Here is a 21,533-nt window from a genome sequence, read left to right as displayed (position 1 = left end):
CATTGAAATGCCAGATGAAAGGCTTTATCCCAAGCGGCAACTTCTGGACCTGCAAAGTGAAGCCAATGCAGAAGTGCCTTAAACCTGCATTCTATCTAATTTCCATTTGCTCCAAATAGAAGTCTGATTACATAGAAGTCTAGGAGAAAATTACGCTTGTCTCACTTGATTTATTACCTCAGTAAAGATTTTCCTAATGAGTGTATGGTCTCAATCGCTACATTCAAATCTTCCTCAACACATGACGAAGTTCATTTTGTAAATTTGAATATCTCTGGTTCTGCTGCATCAATTTTGATCTTTTTTGTGTGAGTCTGACAATGTTAAAGTACTCTATTAAGAGCTTTAGCATTTAGTGCAGTTTGGGTGAACTCAAATTGTCAACACGGCATCACAGTAAGCAACACCTTTTGCCGTTACTGCTGTTGGAAATATCACAAGCTCTGAATGCGGTTGCTTACAGTGCAGCACGGTAAATATATTACAATTTAATGGAATTTCAACATTTGTAGCTCCACTCTCCTCCCCCAAGCCCTCACCTCTGCATATAGTTCAGAGTACAAGGATGCCCACTCATTCCTCTTGAGTTTATATGGAAAATGATGGTGATTGCAGTGTTCACTTTGAGCTTATAAAAGTACTCTAATGGCAGAGATATGGTATTGATCTGAAACTAAGAAAATAAGGGAGCTTTGTTCAGATACAGTGGTCTATGCTAGTTCCTACTCACAGTGGCTGTTGTAACTTTGCTTTTCACCTTTAATGAAAGGAGTACATGTAACCTGATAAATCCCAGTCCAAACTAGGAGCTTGCAGCTTGTGACATATTTTCCAAGCTTTCTGAGCTTCAGAACATTTCAAATCTCACTTTAGCTGCATTTTTCAAATATGGTCAGAAGAGTGTTCATGGTAGTGCCCGTGATGTGGCCCAGAAACATGAGCATCTGTATTCAATATTTATTTACTGCCAAAATCAACAAATGACACATTGGTCTGCAGAAACCATTAAGGCGGGCTAATAGTTTCAGCAGAGGCATCAGAGGTTAGAGGGGAAGAGGCTCTCCATCACGCCACTCCCGCTGAATGATCGACTGTGACTTAACGAAGCTTTGGGGGCGCTTAATAAACACCAGGCAGATGCGATACCCAACCTCTGAGTCAACAAATCACTGCTGTTCTTTGCTTTACTTTTCCTGGCTGCAAACACTTCCAGAGTCTCTTGTGAAGCTTTTCAATTACAAAATCACTTTGTGTGACAGTGTGTGTGAGTGTGTCTGTCAGGTGGTACAGTACATAAGTGCTGGGTAAGCCGATCCCCTTCATTCTGCAGGGGAGAATAAAGCGGTGGTGGATGGATGGATGGACGGATGGGTGGATGGAAGAGGATAAGGAAAGGCAAAAAGGATGAGAGGGGCCGCTCTTCTAACCAAGAACCTAAACCTCATTCCCCAGTTTAGCAAAGAGCTCATTGGATACACCGTCTTATCCGCCTGCTCAAACGCCAACCTCGGGGCATCCGTTCATAGTCAGAAACAGAGCTCTCTATGGTAAATGATATTTTGAATGCTTCCTTTCATGTCTTGTTCCTCTCCGTCTTGTCTCCTATTAAGTTAGTACTGCAGGACAGTTTTACGTCTGCTCGTGTGGAAAGGCGGAGGCCACAGAGCAGCGAGAATCTTCAAAGTTTCACAGCGCTCTGACCTCTAAAACCACTCTAAGGCAGGAGAATGATGAGTTGGACAAAGTTGAAACTTGGCAGTTCAGCATGTCTTCCAAAACAGCTGCCCCTGGGTCCAAAGAAAATCAATTTATGTCTAAGAAGGTGTTATACTCCATACACTGGGTTTTTTCAGCTCTTCTGTAAGTTGCTAGCTCCATAAACTGAAAATCTCATGATAGAAAAGGGTTAAGAGGTGACGCTCAGCCTCTCACAGCTCCCTAGAGAACAGCAGCTCACTTTTTTAGATATAAAATCCACATTTCTTGTGGAGCAGACTCTAAAGCCAGTGTAAAGACAACACTGACAAAACAGGAGGGCTCTGACAAATTGTACTACATGATGTAATCCACATTGGAGTTTGGGGAGTTATTAAAGAAAGTGTGCCATTGATTATGGGGGATGTCGTTGCTATTTCACACCCATTTCTAACTTAAACTGAGGGATGACGTAAGGTAGAAGTTATTCCTCCATCATCATTATGGGCCTGTGAGCTCCTCTTACCTCTTCTGCTCCATCTTACAACACAGCACTGATGGTGGTGGCGTTTCTGGTGATCACCTGTCCAACAAACAGCATGACCAGTGCTGTGTTAGATTTGTCTCTGGATTTTCTGTTTGTGTCCATCGCTATGAGTTTCGGGTTACACTTCTCTTTACAGCCACAGTGGCTTTCACTATTCTAACTAGCTACTTCTAAGTGACAGAAGTCATTGTGAAGAACAATAAAAGAGAGCTTGAGAGAGAAGTTTAACCCTTGCTACTTTCTCACTTCCAAACATCTGGCCCATCACTGTGTGAAATTGGCCCTTTTGTCAGATTGTCAGTTTAACATAGTAACTAGCATTTTCGGACGCAGACCCCTAAATCTCACCCTCGAAGTTCGAACACAGGCCCCCAAATCTTACCCCAGAAAGGTGTGGGGTCCAACCAATGCAATCAGCAGGCCGATATTATCGTTAACAGTACTGTATCTTCGGTATCAATTCTTTCATTGCCACATTCAAGGAATTGTTATTAAAAATATGTATTCATTTTATGCTAAAAAATAAATATCAGCCAATATGTATGAGCTTAAACACCTGGTGTCAGTCGGCCTCTTTTGACAATTGTGTCTCTCGCAGGTTCCCATACTAAAGACTAAATCAGTTAAGCTTTAAGACATTCTTTTGGGATTACTGGGCTGGGGTCAGCTTCAAGGCCAGACCAGGACTTTTAATGGCATGCTATCATTTCTGTATTTCACCCTGTCTGTTCCAGTTTTCCCTGCATGAACTTAAAAAAACACCAATAGAATCTAAAAACACTGTCTTCCTCTTTCAATAGAAGCCTGTAATTGAGATAATGTGACACAGCATGGTCTTTGTTCATTCTGAACTTTCTGTATTCTACTGTAATTCAATGCAATTACATGAAATGACTTTAAATGGCCTTTACCATTTTGGAAAGACAGCCAAAGTAATCCACAAAACGTGACATTTTATTTCCTTACCAATGTGAAATCAAGTATTGAATTTGCTTTCAGAAGCCACATCTATCTAAATAAGTACACAATAATAACTTCAAATAGTGTATCACTTGGCAATAATATGTTTTGTCTTTCGCGTAGTTGACACAAGGTAATCATGCAATTTCTACAAGCCTACATAATGTTTTTAGTTTTACAAATTTGACTTAAAGAGAAGTAACAGTAGGTAATTAGAATAGAACATTGAAAAAAAACAGCAGCAGATAGGTCAAATGAAGGGTATAGGCAGCGGAGAAATGTGCCATCACTGCTGCAAAGACAGTCACAGCATGTCTTTCTTGATGCTTAATTGTAGAATCCACCTTTAATTGCCGCAAGGGTTACAACTCATGTTCTCTTATCTACAGTAAATGAGACACCTCAGTGACCCATGAGAAAGTTGTGAAACTTATAACTCCACAAGAGCGAAATGCTCTGAGAAAAAAATCCCATTATTTCTATACTAAGGCTTTTACATTGTTTCAACTGTTTTTTTCAAGCTGGCGTATCGCCTGCTCTTTATTGTATGGGAATTTAGTCCAAGTGATTATCCCTGATTCTAAGATGCTTAAGCGGAAAATCAGTTGCATCCAGACTTTCTATGTTACTTGGAAGCTTAATAGTGTCCAAGGATTAGAGAACACAAAATTAAGGAAGCAATTTATATTTCAAAAGGCCAAAATTGCATTGATTTAGCTATAAATAGGCTAAATACAGTTCAATTGTAGCCATATGCTAATGCTGGTGAGTACTGCGAGGGATAAGGCTATGTTGTCCAGGCCACAGCACACAAGGTTTGTGCTTGTAAAGGGTTCACCAATAGCAGAGGTGATTCTCTGCCGCGCTAGCCTTAGAAAAATAAGTAAAATAAATAATAATAAATACTATAAATTCTGGGAAGCAGGCATTCTAATCTGGATCCCTGAGGAAAACACTTCCCATCATTGCTTGTGCTGACTGAAGGGACCTGGACAGTGCTGACTGTTAACTGTGACGTTGAGTTTTAGGAAGCATGAAATGGGCCGACTGAGCAGCTGATGCAGCCTGAATGCTGGGCTCTGACAGCCTTCCCACATCAGATGTGACTGAGCATGCCTGAAGCACATGTCAGACTTTTCTCTCATACTGAAAGTCGCATCAGTTTGGCAGGGAAGCATTCTTTCACCAAATTACACAAACACTTACTTTGCCAAAGTTATCAGATACCCATCTCTTAGATTTCTGCCTCCACCACAATACAAAGTGGATTAAGGGAATTTCAATTGTGGCAGTTAGAAAATACATATAAAAAAATCAAACATTAACATTCTCTTTTCAAAAACGGTATCCATGTTATCCATGTCATGCAATTGCTAAATTAAGAGTACTGGCACATTTCTTGGTCCAATTCAGGCACTGGATCCAACACACTGTGAAAATTAAACAGGTTTCAATAGAGAATATAGTAAGTAATATTCTGGGATTTTTGCCAAGCCCAAAAGATAGGCCTACGTCTAGGAGCTAAATCATTATAACGAAATGGGAGATACAATAACAAGAGTGAAGGGCAACACACATTGGCCATGCAGTACATAATTTATGCCTGGATTAATTGGAACAAATCCTAATTAATATTTAGAACATGTGCATTTGTCGTCCCTCTCCCCCTCCCCCATAAATGTCCTTGTTTTACACTCTGAAGTCATTCAAGTACTAACACCTTGTCCTTCTCCATGCCTAATACACACACCTCTCCTACTGATCTTTTTTATTTATTTATTTTACTCTCCCTTTTCCTCTGTGGACTCTCAGCCTACACACGGCACTCGCCCGGCAAGCTATCACTGCATGGTGCTGGGGGAAAACAATGAGAGGCGTGATCTATATCTGACAGCGGCAGATATCTACTCCAGCAGCTGAAAGATAGAGTGAGGGAGGACGGGGAACAGGGGTGGGCATAGTAAGGAGGAATAATACACGGCAAATACGTTATCTTCTTGAGAAATGACTGTGTGGATTCACTTTGTAAAGGCAGTAGAGAGGGCTCTCTAGGGAGGCAAAAAAGGGAAGAGATAAAGTGGGTAATTTCAATGGAGGGAGGCAATCAGCTGCTTTATGTTATTGGATTCAAACCCACCTCTATTTGGACCATTACCATCCTTACTTGTGCTGTTTCTGACAACAGACGGCGCCTGTAATGACAACTCTGGCCTGTTTGCATAGCTGCTGCGTTAATGTTTCATAATGTGCATGCCCAGTCTTATTCAAGTGCTGAATCCCTTCTTCTTTTTCTTCTTCTTCTTTCTCCTGCCCAGGGTGGAACAACAGAGACCTGAGATGGCATAGCATATGCTTCCCCTGCCATCCAGTGCCAGATTGAATGTGAATGGATAATGCTTTTTTTAACCCACTTTGGGGACTTTTTGTGAAACTGGGGATGGTGTTGAGAAGCTTGTAGGACGCGAGACAAAGTTATGGATAATGGAGAGAAAGGGAGGGGTGCAAGTTTTCCCAAAACTGAGATTGTACACTCTCAGAAGCTCATTCAAATGTATTCACAATCCTGCAGTACAAACATCAAGCACTAAAAGTTGACAGTGTAGGCCAGTGTAGCCACTTCCTTTTCACTGGGCTTTAAGGAAACTAGCTTCTTATGCAGCCAACAGCCTCATTAAAAGAAAAATCCTGCACAAAGTAGGAACTCATTTTTGTGATCTCTGTCTTCTGAAGCGTGAGCCAAGGAGCGGGTAGAATGACAACAGTCGCAGCAAGATCTACCTCTCCTGTCCTATCCAATAAGAATCTGTCCAAGTCGTTTAAACATTTATCTATCTATCTTTTAGTGGAGTCTGTTTTCACTGACCAAACTTCAGCATTTGAATTATCATCATGAATAATACATCATCATTGTGCATGAATACTTATCTAAAAGGCAATTTCTAAAAGTCAGAAACATGACGAGAGTCAGAAAAATAGCAGAGACTCAGGTCATAATTTCAGGAAGATTTGACTTACTATCTATTACTGAGGCATTCCGACTGTTAAGGATCTGAATGATATTTGTCTAGATTCAGGCAAAATCTCAAGTCGTACTTGATCTTTGTGCTGCCTTTTTTACAGCGTTGACCATAATACTACAAGACAGACTGGAAAACTGGGCTGACTCTCAGACACAGTACTGAGGCCCCAGACTCCATTGAGAGAAGTAATTTTACCTCACTGATCATCGTAAAACACACAACACAAACACGCCATCGACAGATACAAAATAAAACTCACCAAAACCATCTTGGTTAGTCTTTTCACTGTTACAACAATTACCAACTCTGGCTTGGTCAAAATAAACCACTGAAGGGATACTTTACATGCAGATGAACAGCGCCCAGCCTCCCTTTATGTCGCATGCTGCTCACCCGCCTGAAAAAGTCTGTTGAATGGCCCGTGCTGCAGTGACACAAAGCTGGTTGAAAATCGGCAAAGTTTCCCTTTAATTTCCTGAGTTAGATGTGAAAATATTGTGGCTCTACACACTGTTTCCCCACTGTCTCTATCTGCCTTTGCTGGGCTTTTTTTACTACTGGGTTAGCTCATAGAACCAGTTGAGCAGCGGCTCTCAAGATGAGGCATTCCCCTTGCCCAAACACAGAGAGAATTGTAATGGAATGACAATTATTTATATAATTATTATTCAATAATTAATTAATAATGAAACAACTATTTTTCATTGTAAGCAATAAGTAGAATAGTTGAGAAAAAATAGTTGAGAAAAGTTGAGTTGAAGTGAATTGACAATAGTGATGTAGTGATGATTTCTGTCACTTGACTAATTATATTAAATAACTTATCAATTCAGCTCTACAACAGTCCCATGGATATCTTGGGAGAGCATTGAAGAAATCAATGATTGGATTTCCCCAAACTTTCTTTAGCAACTGTAAATACAGACAAACTAAAACTGTCTTTGATTCAAAGACATTAAGGCTGAGAGTAAGCATATACCTCATCCAACTGTCTTAGAACGCCAAAAATAAAGGCAATGAATAAAGTCTACGTACTATAATCTTAAAAACAGCAAGAACCAGTCGATTCATGTTCAGGCAATTCTCAGAGAAACTTGTCAACGCTTTATTTCTATTTCTAGCTGTTTTGATTCCTGCAAGGGTCAATTCTCAGGTCTTCCCATAATAGCTCTCAACAAAGACAAAGAAAAGTGAACACATCACACCAGTTCTCAGGACTATTTTATTGTATGCCAGTGTGAGATTTAATACAGTTGATGACTGCTTGTGCCTTAAAATCCTTCTCCTGACCTACAAAGCTCTAAATGGTCAAGCACCATCATATCTTGAAGAGCTCATAGTACCTTATTGTCCCACTAGAGCACTGCGCTCCCAGAATGCAGAGTTACTTGTGGTTCCTAGAGTCTCTAAAAGTAGAAGGGAAGCCAGAGCCTTTAGCTATCAGGCTCCTCTCCTGTGGAACCAGCTCCCAGTCTGGGTTCGGGAGGCAGACACCGTCACCACATTTAAGTGTAAACTTAAAACTCTCCTCTTTGATAAAGCTTATAATTAGGGAGTGAGGAGTTGCAGCGTTCGCCTAGACCGGCGGGGGAAGGTGTATAGCCACAATCATGGCGCGCCCCCTCCCTATCTCTGCTTTTCTGCAGGTCTTAGCTATGCTGTTATAGTTTAAGACTGCCGGGGGACTTCCTTTGACACACTAAGCTCCTCTCTCCTCTCTCTTTTCATCTGTGGGCAAATGCTTGTTACTAACCTAGCTCTGGGGAGCTTGTTCCCCGAAGCCCTTATGTTTTCTCGCCCCACAGTTTCCCCTGGATTAAGGTGACACCTAAATCATGGTTGCAGCTGTCGCCGTTGTCCTGCTAGACGCCCTGCTATACCCTGCTATGCCCTGCAGTGCCCTGCTATGCCCTGCTACGCCGCGCAGTACCCTGCTACGCCCTGCTATGCCCTGCTACGTCCAGCTATGCCCTGCAATGCCCTGCTATGCCCTGCTACGTCATGCTATGTCCTGCTACACCCTGCTATGCCCTGCAGTGCCCTGCTACTAGAGGTGTTGAAATTAATCAAATAATCAACGCATCGGGATGCGGACATGGACGATCGATGCAGTGGCCGACCATAATCGATTATAACGCAACGATGTCGCTCGTTAATTTTCCGGCCGCAGCATAAACATTGAAATGAAAAATAACATTCTCAGTAGCCTAACCCGTTTTTTACACACACACACACACACACACACACACACACACACAGACAGACAGAGACAGGCAGGCAGACATGCACACAGACACACAAACAAACACAGACACACACGCGCGCGCAAAACGGCTGAGCGGAGACACAGAGATGTTCACAAGTCATTTTTTGGAAGTCCAAGTCAAGTCTCAAGTCTTTGAGGGGCAAGTCCAAGTCAAGTCTCTGGTCATCTGATCTATCCCTAACACTGTTGTTATTGTTAAATCTTATGAATTCAAAACATGTCCTGTAGCTACCATCCATACAGTACAGTATCAAAATCAGTTGTGGGATAACTTTATGGGGTCTACTTAACACATCCCTCTAGCCCTCGGACCTGGTGAAATATGAACCCAAGTCTGTCACATCATATGGATACAACTATAAAGATACAATGTGCCTGTTCCCAGCATTAGCACAACACTTTGCAATGGTTAGCTTGTTACCTGTGGTGATATATGCTAAATGTAATGTATCTTTCACTCAAAAAAAAATGTCTAATGTCGAAGTGAAAATCAAGAGAATAGTGGCAGCGCCATACTAGTTACAGAACAACATGCATCTCAGTGTCAGTCCAAATTACGCACAATAAGCAGTTTGAACTCACTGATTTAATGCCATTTATTTTCTAAGTGTTAGTACGCTCAGTGAAACTGAGTCCAGCGCGAGGGAGATCCGACTCAGAGGAGGAGAGGTTAGTGAGGCCAGCGTCTCCACGGCAGGTGACAGTGCACACGGATCCGCTGCGCCACGCATGGATGAAATAATGAAATAGTAAGTAGGACTACAGCAACAGAATTATGTGCAGAATTAAGACAGTCAAGACGGCCCAGTGTTTGGTGGACCGGGTACACCTTGTTCACTTACTTCGTCACTTACTTAGCCTACAAATCATCCACGGGATCAATTACGCATCACATGAGTTTGCCCACTCGACACAGCGTTTATTCCTGGGGAGATGGATCCGTGCGTCCCGACTCCTGTGCGCCATGGATGTCTAAGCCTCAGCAACCACTAACTATAACGATACAATGTGCCTGTTCCCAGCATTAGCACAACACTTTGCGATGGTTAGCTTGTTACCTGTGACGATATAAGCTAAATGTAACGTCTCTTTCACATTAGCGTGTGACTGACTGTCTGACTGACCTATTTGGGTGCATTTTGAGATGCCTGATGAAGTTCGACGTTATTGATCCGACATCATTTATCTGGGTGCCACACACCTTGCATGTAGCTGTTGGCTTACTGCCACTGTTTACCAAGTAATTGAAAGCAAAACTAATGACAAAAGACAAGAAAACTCTGGGAGGACTTGGTGTCGCCATGTCAATATATATTTTTTTTTATGTGAGTGCGAGCACATAAGGCATAACGCACGCGTTACGTTGCACATTATGGCAAAGGGCAGGGGACATATGTGCCAATAAAAGAAAATAGAAATACATGAATAAATTTAGATTTAAAAAGCAATAATTGCATGAAAACATGTTGTTGACGAGTCTCGAAGCTCGAGTCTGAAGTCTTTTGGGTTGAGTCGCAAGTCAAGTCTGAAGTCTTTTGGGTCGAGTCCGAGTCAAGTCTGAAGTCAGCTGTTTGTGCGACTTAAGTGCGACTCGAGTCCGAGTCTCAGACTCGAGTCCCCATCTCTGCGGAGACACAAGGAGGACAGTGGAGAGAATAGCAAATCGAGAAGAGGAAGGAAAACACTGAGAAACATTGAGAGACACTAGAATAGTTAGCTTGGAGAGGATCTAAGTGGAGTAACGAAGCTGAAGAGGTGTACACTACGGCACTTTTCTTGTCTAACAGCAGTGGTTTAGAACAAATGTTGTGCTAGTGTGCCTGGCTAAAGTTGGAGCTAACGGCGAAAAGTTGCTGATTCGGAGGACGCTGATTTTGGACCGGAGAGGATGACAGCGTGTTTCCCTGCTGAAGAGGACTTTGCTGTAGCTGGTGACTGGTTTTTGTTTTCGTGTTTGAGCTGTGTTTTTTTTTTGCTTCACTGAAGATAACATCCTGCACATCGCACACAAGCTACTATCAGGCCTGCAACTTTTATGTGTGTGTGTGCGTGTGTGTGTGTGTGTGTGTGTGTGTGTGTGTGTGTGGTAACACAGTGGTTTAATAGGGTTTGAGTACGTTTTACATTGAAACTGCTGTAAGGAGGAATAATTTTGTGTAGCTGGAGTGTTTTAAGTGGAAATTAATAGAGAAACAGGTAAAGGGGTAGTTGTGTGTAATATCATTTGAAGAAATATTGCAGTTAGCATATTTGAAGGGTGTGATTTGTGTTATATATTTTTTTTGTTATTCAATCTAACGGCTAAATATTATTTTTTAAGTTATCGTTCGTAAACAATACCTTTTTTGTTAAAGAGTTGTCTGGGGTCAGTTATTCCAATACAGCACTATAGATTTGCAGGTCAAAAGTAGGGTGGTATATGTCTAATCCAAAATAGGTAAACCTTCGTGGTAGCTACCTTAAAGAAACGAACCCAAACACCTCATCATTCCAGTCTAAAGTTACTTATTGCAGCTTGGGCATTGCAATTGACAATGCAAGTTTGTCAAGTCAAATATCCTATATGGCTTTAATAGAAAAATGTTTTTGACACATCGTGATGCATCGAGATATCGAATCGAAGACATGATAATCGTAATTGAATCGGGAGATCAGTGAAGATTCACACCTCTACCTGCTACGCCATGAACTACTACAACAAGTAATATTTCTAGTCATATAGTTCCATTATCTTTATTGTGACTATTATTGCCACTGTTCATCACATGAAGGTGAATAGGGACAAGTGCCAACAACATTACAACGACATTAGCTCAACAGGTTGACCAATAATCACTTATATAATTACAATTTTGCATAAAAAAAGAATCAGCAATTACCATCAACAGTCATACCCCTTAGGACCTTAGCTAATGTTAGCAATTAATTCCAGTTAAACAAAGAAACCGTGATTACATAAAATATTGCGATTAGAAAATTATGTAATAATTGTTACAGGGCTAGTCTATTTATCTGTCAATGCAACCAAAATACATCTCTGACTGTCTTGTTTCCATTTAGCGCTCCTGACTTCTCCAGGTAACTGCTGTGACTTTCAACCACTTCAAACATGAGAAGAGAATAAGCATTTAGTTACTCTGCACCACATAGCTTTATCCAGAATATACAAGACCTGACCCAACTTTGACAACCTTTAAATCCAGGTTAGAACTTGTTAAGAATTTATATTCTCCACTGCTTTAGAAAAAACTGTAAGCACTCATCATTATCTTGCACATGGCAATATGGTTTCATTATTTTGACAAGCACTTGTTTTGTTCTTAAGATCCAATTACACCACTGCAACCCACATCAAACTGTAAAAGCACCATACAAATCAATAGTTCCCTGAACACATCACTTATGCTATCAACATGTGAAAGTAATGCCTCCAGAATATGCTTCTTTACCGTCAGGTTATGACTGTTTTCCCAGAGCACCATTCTCATTTAAAAGCAAAATGACTGCTTAACTATTCCAAAGAGCAAGGAACTCACATTCACTTTGCTGGTTCACTCAGTAAAAATGCACTATGTCTCTGTCTGAAATTGAATCATAAAAAAATAATTATTAAGTCTACTGTATGTTGTTCACTTTATATCTGTGGTATTAAACAAAGTAAACTGAGAGGAAGGAAGACGTGTTCAGGAGAGTTTTATACACATTTATAACAATGCAGCAGGGAAGCAACATGGGTTTGGGTGAAAAATGATGTTGAAACAGCAGGTAGGTAGGGCGATGGGAGAAGGATGACACAGTTGGGAAAACAAAGAGAGGATGCTGATTGCTTGAGGCTTAAAAGATTCAATCCAATGTTCAAATTAGTCGAAATGCCTCAAGTTGGAATTCAACACTTTACTTAGCTCTGGGGAGCTTATTCCCCAGAGCCCTTATGTTGTCTCGCCTTGTAGTTTTCCTTGGATTAGGGTGGCACCTAAATCATGGTTGCAGCTGCCGCTGTGGTCCTGCTCGGCGCCCTGCTCGCACCCTGCTCGCGCCCTGCTCGCGCCCTACTACTCCCTGCTACGCCCTGCAATGCCCTGCTACGCCATGAACTACTACAACTATTATTTCTGGTCATAGTTTCATTATCTTTATTGTGACTATAATTGCCACTGTTCATCATACCCCCAACGGGCACCGTCAGACAACCGCCCACCAAGAGTCAGGGTCTGTCCGAGGTTTCTGCCTAAAAGGAAGTTTTCCTCGCCACCCAAGGTTTCTGCCTAAAAGGAAGTTTTTCCTTGCCACTGTTGTTGCTCTTGGGGGAATTATTGGAATTGTTGGGTCTTTGTAAATTATAAAGCGTTGTGTAGATCTACTCTATCTGTAAAGTGTCTTGAAATAACTCTTGTTATATACAAAAACACACGGTCCAGTAGGGCTAGACGATTAATTGAATTGAATATGTATCGACATCGAAATTCTGAAGCTGTTATCAACGTATTTTTCCCATGACGATAATTTCGATAATGTATTCCTGTTGATAAGCCTACTTTCTTGTGTCACTTGGCCCTCACCAGTCAGCCGCATGGAAAGCATAATGCAAGATAACTCAAACACCGAGTCCAAGTCAACTGAGCAACTTGTGCCCAAACAAAAATGCAGTGTCTTCAAAAAAAGAGGATTTAGAAAAACGTATTTAATTATCGTTCTTATCGTTATCGAGGTAGAATGTGCAATTAATCGTGATTTTGATTTTAGGTCATATCGTGCAGCCCTATGGTCCAGCCTTGATCATACAGTATGAACACGGACAGCTGTGGAGTTGCACATGGACAGCGGACGTACATGTGCTTCTTGCATACTCCAATCGGGAGTCTGCATAAATAGACACGTTCCATATCTGTGCACTAAAACAAACGTGATGGCATCCTCCTGACACCTGTTAGCTGTATTTAGTAGAGGTGGAATGGTACACTGAAGTCACAGTTTGGTTCATACCTCGGTTCAGACATCACGGTTCGGTACAATGGAGGGAAAAGCATAACAAAAATGCAGAAGGCAATTTTTTTTATTGTGCATGTCTCAGGCTGTACCACCTAGTGTCATCCAGTCTCTCCCCTGAGCTAGCTGCAACAGCCTGAAGTGTATAAAGTAAGATGTAAACAGTAAACAATAAGTAGGCTACCCCACATCATCTCTAGACTCCATCTGGAACTTGTAAACAAAATAAGACAATCAGCTAGTAGTGTGATATGGGAGACAAGCGCTGCTCTCATATGTGAATGCACAGAGCAGGGGTGTTAAAAGAGCAGCTTCGGTTACACAGAGCAGTTGGCGAATTGTGGCGTTAGCTTCACACGCTAACGGCGGAGCTAAAAGCGGAGCTAACAGCGGAGCAAACAGCGAAGCAAATGGGCCTGGAAGCCATTTGTGGTCGAGGCAAGAAGGGATCCAGCTACAGTACGTCCGTGTTTGGTTGTATATGGAAGGGAGTAGTTTGCTTTGTGTGGACTCACTGGACCGACTCGACGTGTAGGCGGAGCTTGAGCTTCAGAGCTAAGGCGGGGCTACAGATTAGGTGTCCCTAAGAAACGCGTATGTAACAGTAGTTCCACATTATATTAATTAATTTGCACGCAAGTTTTATTTATTTTTATACCGTGTATTCTCCATGTAAATTCATGCACCGAACCGAGACGCCTGTACCGTTTCGGTTCAATATGAATACATGTACCGTTCCACCCCTAGTATTTAGCTGAACAACATGACAGACACAGAAACCATGAATTGGCCTTTAGAGTGGTGTAACTGACTGATGTCAGTTTTCCCTAAAAAAAAAATCTGTTTAATATATTTTTTCATTTACACGAGTTGCATACTTTTTTAAACAGGGAAGAAAAACCTGTCTTCGCGTTTTATTTTGATTGTCTGATTTAATAAAAGTGCTTGTGACAGCTCACATGTGGCTTTGACTTACAACTGAACATTTAGCCCACTTTGTCGAAAACACTCAGGTATATATCGTGCAGCCGAAAAATAAGATATATTTTTTGTTCTTTATTGCCAAGCCCTAATTATAGGTAATTGATACTATAAATATAATTCAATTCAATTAAATTCAATTGATAACCAACGCTGTTTCCGTTGTCCAGTATTTACCCGCCATTGAAAGGAAAAAAATTATGAGGACTTAAAATTCTAAATGTCTCCGGTCAAAATGACCGGTGGAAATAATTCCCTCTGCACAATTTGAATTGTGTTAAACTAGGCTACAATGATTTTCATATCTTTCATTTTATTAAAACAATGAACAATCATATATTTTCATTTTGGAAATGACTAGACTGTAATGTATGCGAAAAACTACAGGTCACATTCTCACTCTGACTGAATGCAGAAGACTACCGTAGATTTACAACAAACAGCGACAAGCAAGCGGCAAGTGAAAGCCCAATTCCTGGCGAAACAGGGTAATATTGTGAATTAACCTACTTTATAACACCAAGCACCAGCCGGTCTAACGTACTTAAACGTAACTTATGTAAACTTGTCTATGTACCTTGTCTGTTTGTTGCATCTATGTAACCTAAACTGTAAAACGTCTTTGAGTGTCTAGAAAAACGCTATAAAAAATAAATGTAGGGGTGGCCTCTAGCTCACCCAGTAAGAGCGAGTCCTGCAGCGGCGCAGGTTCAAATCCGACCTGCTGCCCTTTGCTGCGTGTCATCCCCCATCTCTCTCCCCCTTTCATGTCTATCCACTGTCACTTGTAATAAAGGGAAAAAGCCCCAAAAAATTATCTTTAAATAAATGTATTATTATTATTAAATGAAGGCAAGAAATTGCCAGTGAGGACGAGTCAGCACCAGCTACAGCCCCTCTCATTAACGTCAATGCCCCAGACGCACATCAAAATGCCACATATGATGACAGCTCTCCGCGGTTACGGAGGCTTGACTTTCTCAACAACCTGAGAGGTTCTTAGTGGGATTACGGGGAAATCTATCCAGAGTGGGTCGAACTGACCAAGGTAGCATGCGTAAAACCCGTCTCCAGTGTGCCAGCAGAGAGAGGCTTCTCCCTGCAGAACCGCATCACTACTGCTTACAAATACACTTGGTTTTGTAATATTAAAATGCACATTCAATTTAGCACTGAATTGTATTTTTCATAATAATAATGATGAATAATGATAATGATTTAAGATTCTCTGGCTTGAGTCAGCTACATCCCAGGATGGTTGGAGTTGCTATGGCAACAAGTGACAGCTGCCGCTAGCATAGCGTAGCTGAACGATCCAACCAATAATCACTTATATAATTAATAATATATAATAATAATAATAAAATATAATTTGGCAAATCTAAACAAAATCAACAGTCATACATTAGGACCTTAGCTAATGTTAGCAATTCATTGCGGTTGAACAAAGAACCACACGTAAAAAAAATTGTGATTAGACAATTATGTTATAATGGTTACAGGCCTAGTTATAACTAAATCAGGGAGTGTATCATCAGCCCAAATGGCATGTCTCTCATGCAATGTGGGGAGTCCCAAACAGGGCTAGCAGGGACAACAGAACACCGGTTTAAATCCGAGCAGGACTTTAACCATGAATGTGTAAAGGTAGCAAAGTAACAACTGCAGCTCAAAGAACACTAGGTTTCAAAAGCCCCTGGGGCCATGTGACAGATGCAGGCAGTAGGACCTGGCAGTGATGAACTAGTGCTCTCCACATAAATATTGGAGTGCCATAGCAGCCCAATCCCCCTATAACAGCTTACTCTTACATTTCCTGTATCCTAAATCCCCACAGACCTCATCTCTTCACCTCACTCCTTATCACTCTCTCTCTCAGTTCATGTATTCCAGAGCTCGTCCCAGTTAAATGAGACGCTCTGTGAAGGAGTGTCCTTCCATTCTCACTCTTCCTTCCTAGTTATTCCGCAGAACTGAAGTGGTGGGACGGATCAGTATGAGTGCTGCGAGGGGAAAGTGGTTCCCTATCTGCACTGATGATTGGAGCGTTCACCTTCCTTCTCATCTGGCAGAGTAAAAGCTGCCCTTTAGAATGCGTGTGAGACAGAATAATAACCAGATCCAATGACACGCTGCAAATTATTCCTGCAATTCCTGAAAAGCTGTAACATTTACATATAAATAACTGTGGGTTTTGCTCGTCTTTATCACCAAGTGATTCGACACAGCAGTCATTCAGACGGGTACTACCTTGCACTAGCTAAACCATGTGTCCACTGATCTTCATTCAAGTTGTCATGCTGCAGTGTGCTTGTCATTTATCAAAGAATGTTCCTTGATAATTACTTTAGAAGAGACAAATGTTGGCAGAACATCAGGAAAAATTCTCTGGTTCACAGAAAGTTTTTTGTATCTGGCTTATATGAAATCAAAAGTAGAATTCAATAGTCAGTATGAATGAGACTTGCAGAGAAGAGTCAACACTCTGTTGGTCTTGCTGAACTACAAAACACGGTCCAGTAGGGCTGGACGATTAATCGAAAATTTATCGACATCAAAATTCTGAAGCTGTTATCAACGTATTTTTCCCATGACGATAATTTCGATATGTATTCCTGTTGATAGGCCTACTTTCTTGTGTCACTTGGCCCGCACCAGTCAGCCGCATGGAAAGCATAATGGAGGATAACTCAAACACTGAGTCCAAGTCAACTGAGCAACTTGTGTCCAAACAAAAACGCAGTGTCTTATTAATCGTGATTTTGATTTTAGGTCATATCGTGCAGCCCTACGGTCCAGCCTTGATCATACAGTATGAACACGGACGGCTATGGAGTTGCACATGGACAGCGGACGTACATGTGCTTCTTGCATACTCTAATTTTTTACTATTTTCTGACATTTTATGGATGAAACAGTTAATTGAAAAAAAAAAATCAAGGGATTAATCGATAATAAAAAATAATGATTAGTTACAGCCCATTTTGTAATGTCTATCATCCACATACAACGAAGCTCAGCGACATTTGGTTTGTAAATTGCGTTTGGAAAACTTAATTACAGAAAAAGAATAATCCACAGATCTCACTGTGCTGTTTCATTGAGAACTATTTTCTACCAAAGTACACCTGCCAATTGTCTATCTCTACACAGTAGGAAGAGTGCCCGTACTCATGGATTAGTGATTCACACGTGACGACACAGAATAGGTTGGTTTGTGACGTCACTGCTTCGCGTCATTGCTGCTTCGCGAGAGTGCGAAATTCAGATGGAGGGCAGGAAGTGAAGTAGCTGAGGATCTGCCGTCTGAAAAAATGGCCATGTTTTGTGTAGTTTACGGCTGCTCCAATCGTTCTAACCGAGAAAAGGGAAAGGGGTTTTATAGAGTACCAAAGATTGTTGTTCATAAAGGTGAAAAATGTAAAAAGCTCACAGAACAATGCCGTAAAAAGTAGATTTTAAACATACATCTGCGGTTGGGAGGAGCAGAGTCCGCTAATGCCCGTGTCTGCAGCGACCACTTCGTCAGAGGTATGTTAGCTAGCTAACTTGATTTTTGTGGCTGTGTTTATATAGCATTAGGTTGTCATTAAATGCTCATTTACTTAGTAATAATTATTAAGTTACCGGTAGTCTAATATGGACTTCATTGGGACTTTGACGTTGAAAGTCCGACGGTCAACCTCGGTTACCAAACAACTAAGCCCGAATCAGAGGCATCTCTTCAACAAGAGCAGAGGATGAAGCTCAAGGAAGACCAACAAAGACGTCTGTTGGATCTCCAACAGACAGCTGAGAGCCCAGGTATGAGCCCAGATCTGACGCAGACAGCCGAGAGCTCTGAACGAATGCAAACAGCATTCCTCTGAGCTGAGCTACAGCACAGTGATGTTGTGTTTATCATTACAAGTGTGTAATAATTTAAATAGCATCTGATACTTTCTCTCAGTTATGTTATTTTCAGTTCATCCTGAAAGGGGTCACAAACTTCACATGTTGTACAGTAGAACTACATTACACTATTCTGGCATGGAGACTGATAGCATTAGACTGGAACAGGAAGCTTTCAGAAACAGCACTCTCTGGCAGACCCTCACCTACACACCACAGACCAACAAAGCATAAACACAACACTTGGAAAATGAATAATGACTAAAAGAAGTCCACACAGCAGACCAGAAAGGACCTTGCACAGTATTTTTGTGGATGTTACAAATAACAACCATGCGATCTTGTTAGTTTTAAAACAAAAATATTCTTAAAGGGTGCAACCTTGCCATCGAGGTGTGAAAAGGTGAGCTGGGCATTGTCGGGGAACGTGTCGCTAATGAAAGTTTGCCTGTTTAGAGGTTGAGCCACAACAGTTCTGCCGACAGCGCAACCAGTCCCTGCTTACCTCCCTGGAAATAACAGCCCACGCTTTCAAGGGCTCTCAGATCATTGCATACAGATTCCTCTGGGCTCAGAGAACTGGCCTTGCATTGCAAAAGCATGTGGAGTGCAGTGTGCTCAGTGCCTGGTAAATGGGCCGTGTTGCAGGCAGATATTGTAGAGGGGACTGCTGAGCACAGAGTTTATTTGAATCCCAGCAGAGCAAAAGTGCATTAGGAGTTCGCAGGACTTTTTTTTAACCTTTTGATGACATGTCTGCAATTGAGAGCGTGAGAAAACTGACAAGAAGAGCAATCAGGAAGGGTGCAGAGCATGTTGATAACAGGAAGCAGCATTGAGTGAGGTAACAATCCTATGAGCTGCAGAGAAGAATGTATACAGATGTGCAAACCTACACATTAACCCAACTAGAGACTATACCTGACATCAGGGAACGTATTACGACCATGAGAAGTCACATAATATCATACATGCATTTAACTCATTCTAAGCATCAGGGTTTCCCGCAGAAAATGTGTTAGTTAAGGTGGTAGGTTTGCCATCTGACCGGGGGGTTTAGTACATCAGTGTTAGTGTAGTACACACTACACTAAATATCAAATTTAAATATATAATTAATACATCTCTGTAGTGCAGACTCTGTACTACACACTACACTAAATATTACATTTAAATAATAATAAATAAATAAATAATAAATAACCAGCTTTTCAAAATAACAGTTGCAATGTGCAACTTTAAGCTCATTAAACTATTTTCAAAAAAAGTGCTGTAACAGTTTCACTGGCATTGCTCCCATTATCCTCCGTGACACACACTCTTCCACTTTGCCCGACAACTCTCTCTCCAAAACAGCTCTGAGATAACAGAGCTCAGCCCATAGCTTCACACACTCCAGCAGATAGTATGCGTGAAATAAAAACAGGACACGTCATTTCACTGTGTGTAACTACGCTAACTAACCGTGTATTGTGAACCGCGTGTAGTGATTAAAAACAAACGGACAACAGCTGTGTCTCAAAGACCGGGCAGCAGCCGGGACGTTGAGAATCCACCATGAGAGGTGATGGATAGTTCTAGTCACTTCGTCATGTATTCACTTCGTTGAAACAAGAGAAGAAAGCCTCACTGATGTGAAGAACAGGACCGAGAAACTTATATAAATGTTCTCTGCCTCACCGTATGCCAACACTCCGGTAAGCCCATCACCCCGTCTCTGCCCGGGCATGCCCCAGCTGCCACACATTTGTTGACAAACTCCGACGCACACGCGACGGTGAAATGGCCATTGTTCTCACGGACACACATGCGCGATATCAACTGGCTAGTTATCCTCCAGACAGCAACGGACCACGTCTCTTTTTCTTTCTCTCATTTCGGCCGTGTGGCGCGCGTGCCCGCTCGCGGTGTGAAGCGCGTCCGCGCTATTGTCCGAGATGCACTTGACGGCCTTTTGTGCAGTGGACTTTTTTTTTTTTTTTTTTGACGACCTAGTTAAGGCGGTAGGGTTCCCCAGCTTAGGCGGCTGCCCAAGCTGCAAAGTGCTGCGGGAAACCCTGAGCTAGGGCTGGGCGATATGGAGAAAATCAGATATCACGATATTCTTGACCAAATACCTCGATATCGATTTTGCGGCGATATTCTAGGGTTGACAATTGGTGCTTTCACAAAATATGTTCACACTTAGATTTTAGATAAATAATCATCAGTAATGTGGACATAATGTTTAAGTGGGAAAAAGGCAAATAATAGAACAGCTACAACAGTCTGGTAAGTTCAGAAAAGTACATCACTTTACTGTAATGCAGCCTTTAAAACCAGGAAAAGACACTTATGTCATATTACGATATCCAAAATCTAAGACGATATCTAGTCTCATATCACGATATCGATATAATATTGATATATTGCCCAGCCCTACCCTGAGCATTGATTGTATTTGTAGCAATCAAAAATCCTTTCAATGATTGAGAATGCCATTTAAAATGAACTCAACTGAAACATGTCTACAATGCAAACTCCACCCACACATTAGTCTAACTGGGCCAGAATGACACAGTTCTGCTAAGGTAAAACATGCTGCCCACTGAGATGTACAGCATTTACCTTGAGGCAAGAAACACTGGTGTAAAACATCTCAAAAGAATGTGTCAGCCGGTTAGATTTGTGGCTGAGGTTAAGTAGTTAGCGTGTGCTTGAACAAAACACAACATGCACAAAGAACAAATAAATAACAGAAACTGAGAAGTATAGTATTTGTATTAGCTCCATTTCTGTGAGAGGGTCACACAGATCTGCCTGATAATATCAGAGAGTTCCACATTTTGAGATACATCAGCAAGAGCCTATGAGTAAGGGGAACATAACTGAATTGTGATTAATGAAGAATCCTTGAAACAATCTTCCTCTCAGCTATCTGTGCACACTTATCTGTCTGCATGACTGGACTACGGGTCCTGGCAGTACAGAAATGCTAAGGATGCACTGAATTTCTCAGCCAATACCGATACAGTTGTGTAGAATTTTAATTTTTTTGAGCCAGGTAAACAAATAAATCTCATTATAAAATATTAGAAGAAATTTCCCACCATTAGCGAGTTACCTGAAGGCACCACAGAGGGGGCCCCCCCGTTTCAGAAAGCAGGTTTAGTGAAAACTCAGAGTTAGTTGACTCTTGGTTTTCAGT

At 41.4% G+C, this 21,533-nt stretch overlaps 1 protein-coding gene and 1 long non-coding RNA gene across 2 annotated transcripts in view; one reads left to right on the top strand and one right to left on the bottom strand.

Moving 5' to 3' along the window:
- The window catches only part of adam19a (ADAM metallopeptidase domain 19a), a 349,292-nt gene that overhangs the window by 320,304 nt on the left and 7,455 nt on the right, over positions 1–21,533 (bottom strand). The window lies entirely within an intron of this gene.
- LOC116043390 lies at positions 17,115–20,624 on the top strand. Its single transcript, XR_004103462.2, has 3 exons — positions 17,115–17,178; positions 18,126–18,132; positions 20,614–20,624. It is a non-coding gene; the product is annotated as an uncharacterized LOC116043390 (long non-coding RNA).

This window comes from Sander lucioperca, chromosome 17 (assembly GCF_008315115.2).
Source record: "Sander lucioperca isolate FBNREF2018 chromosome 17, SLUC_FBN_1.2, whole genome shotgun sequence".
NCBI lineage: Eukaryota > Metazoa > Chordata > Actinopteri > Perciformes > Percidae > Sander > Sander lucioperca.
Note: the sequence above shows the minus strand (reverse complement) of the source record. Positions and strands in the feature narration are given on the sequence as shown.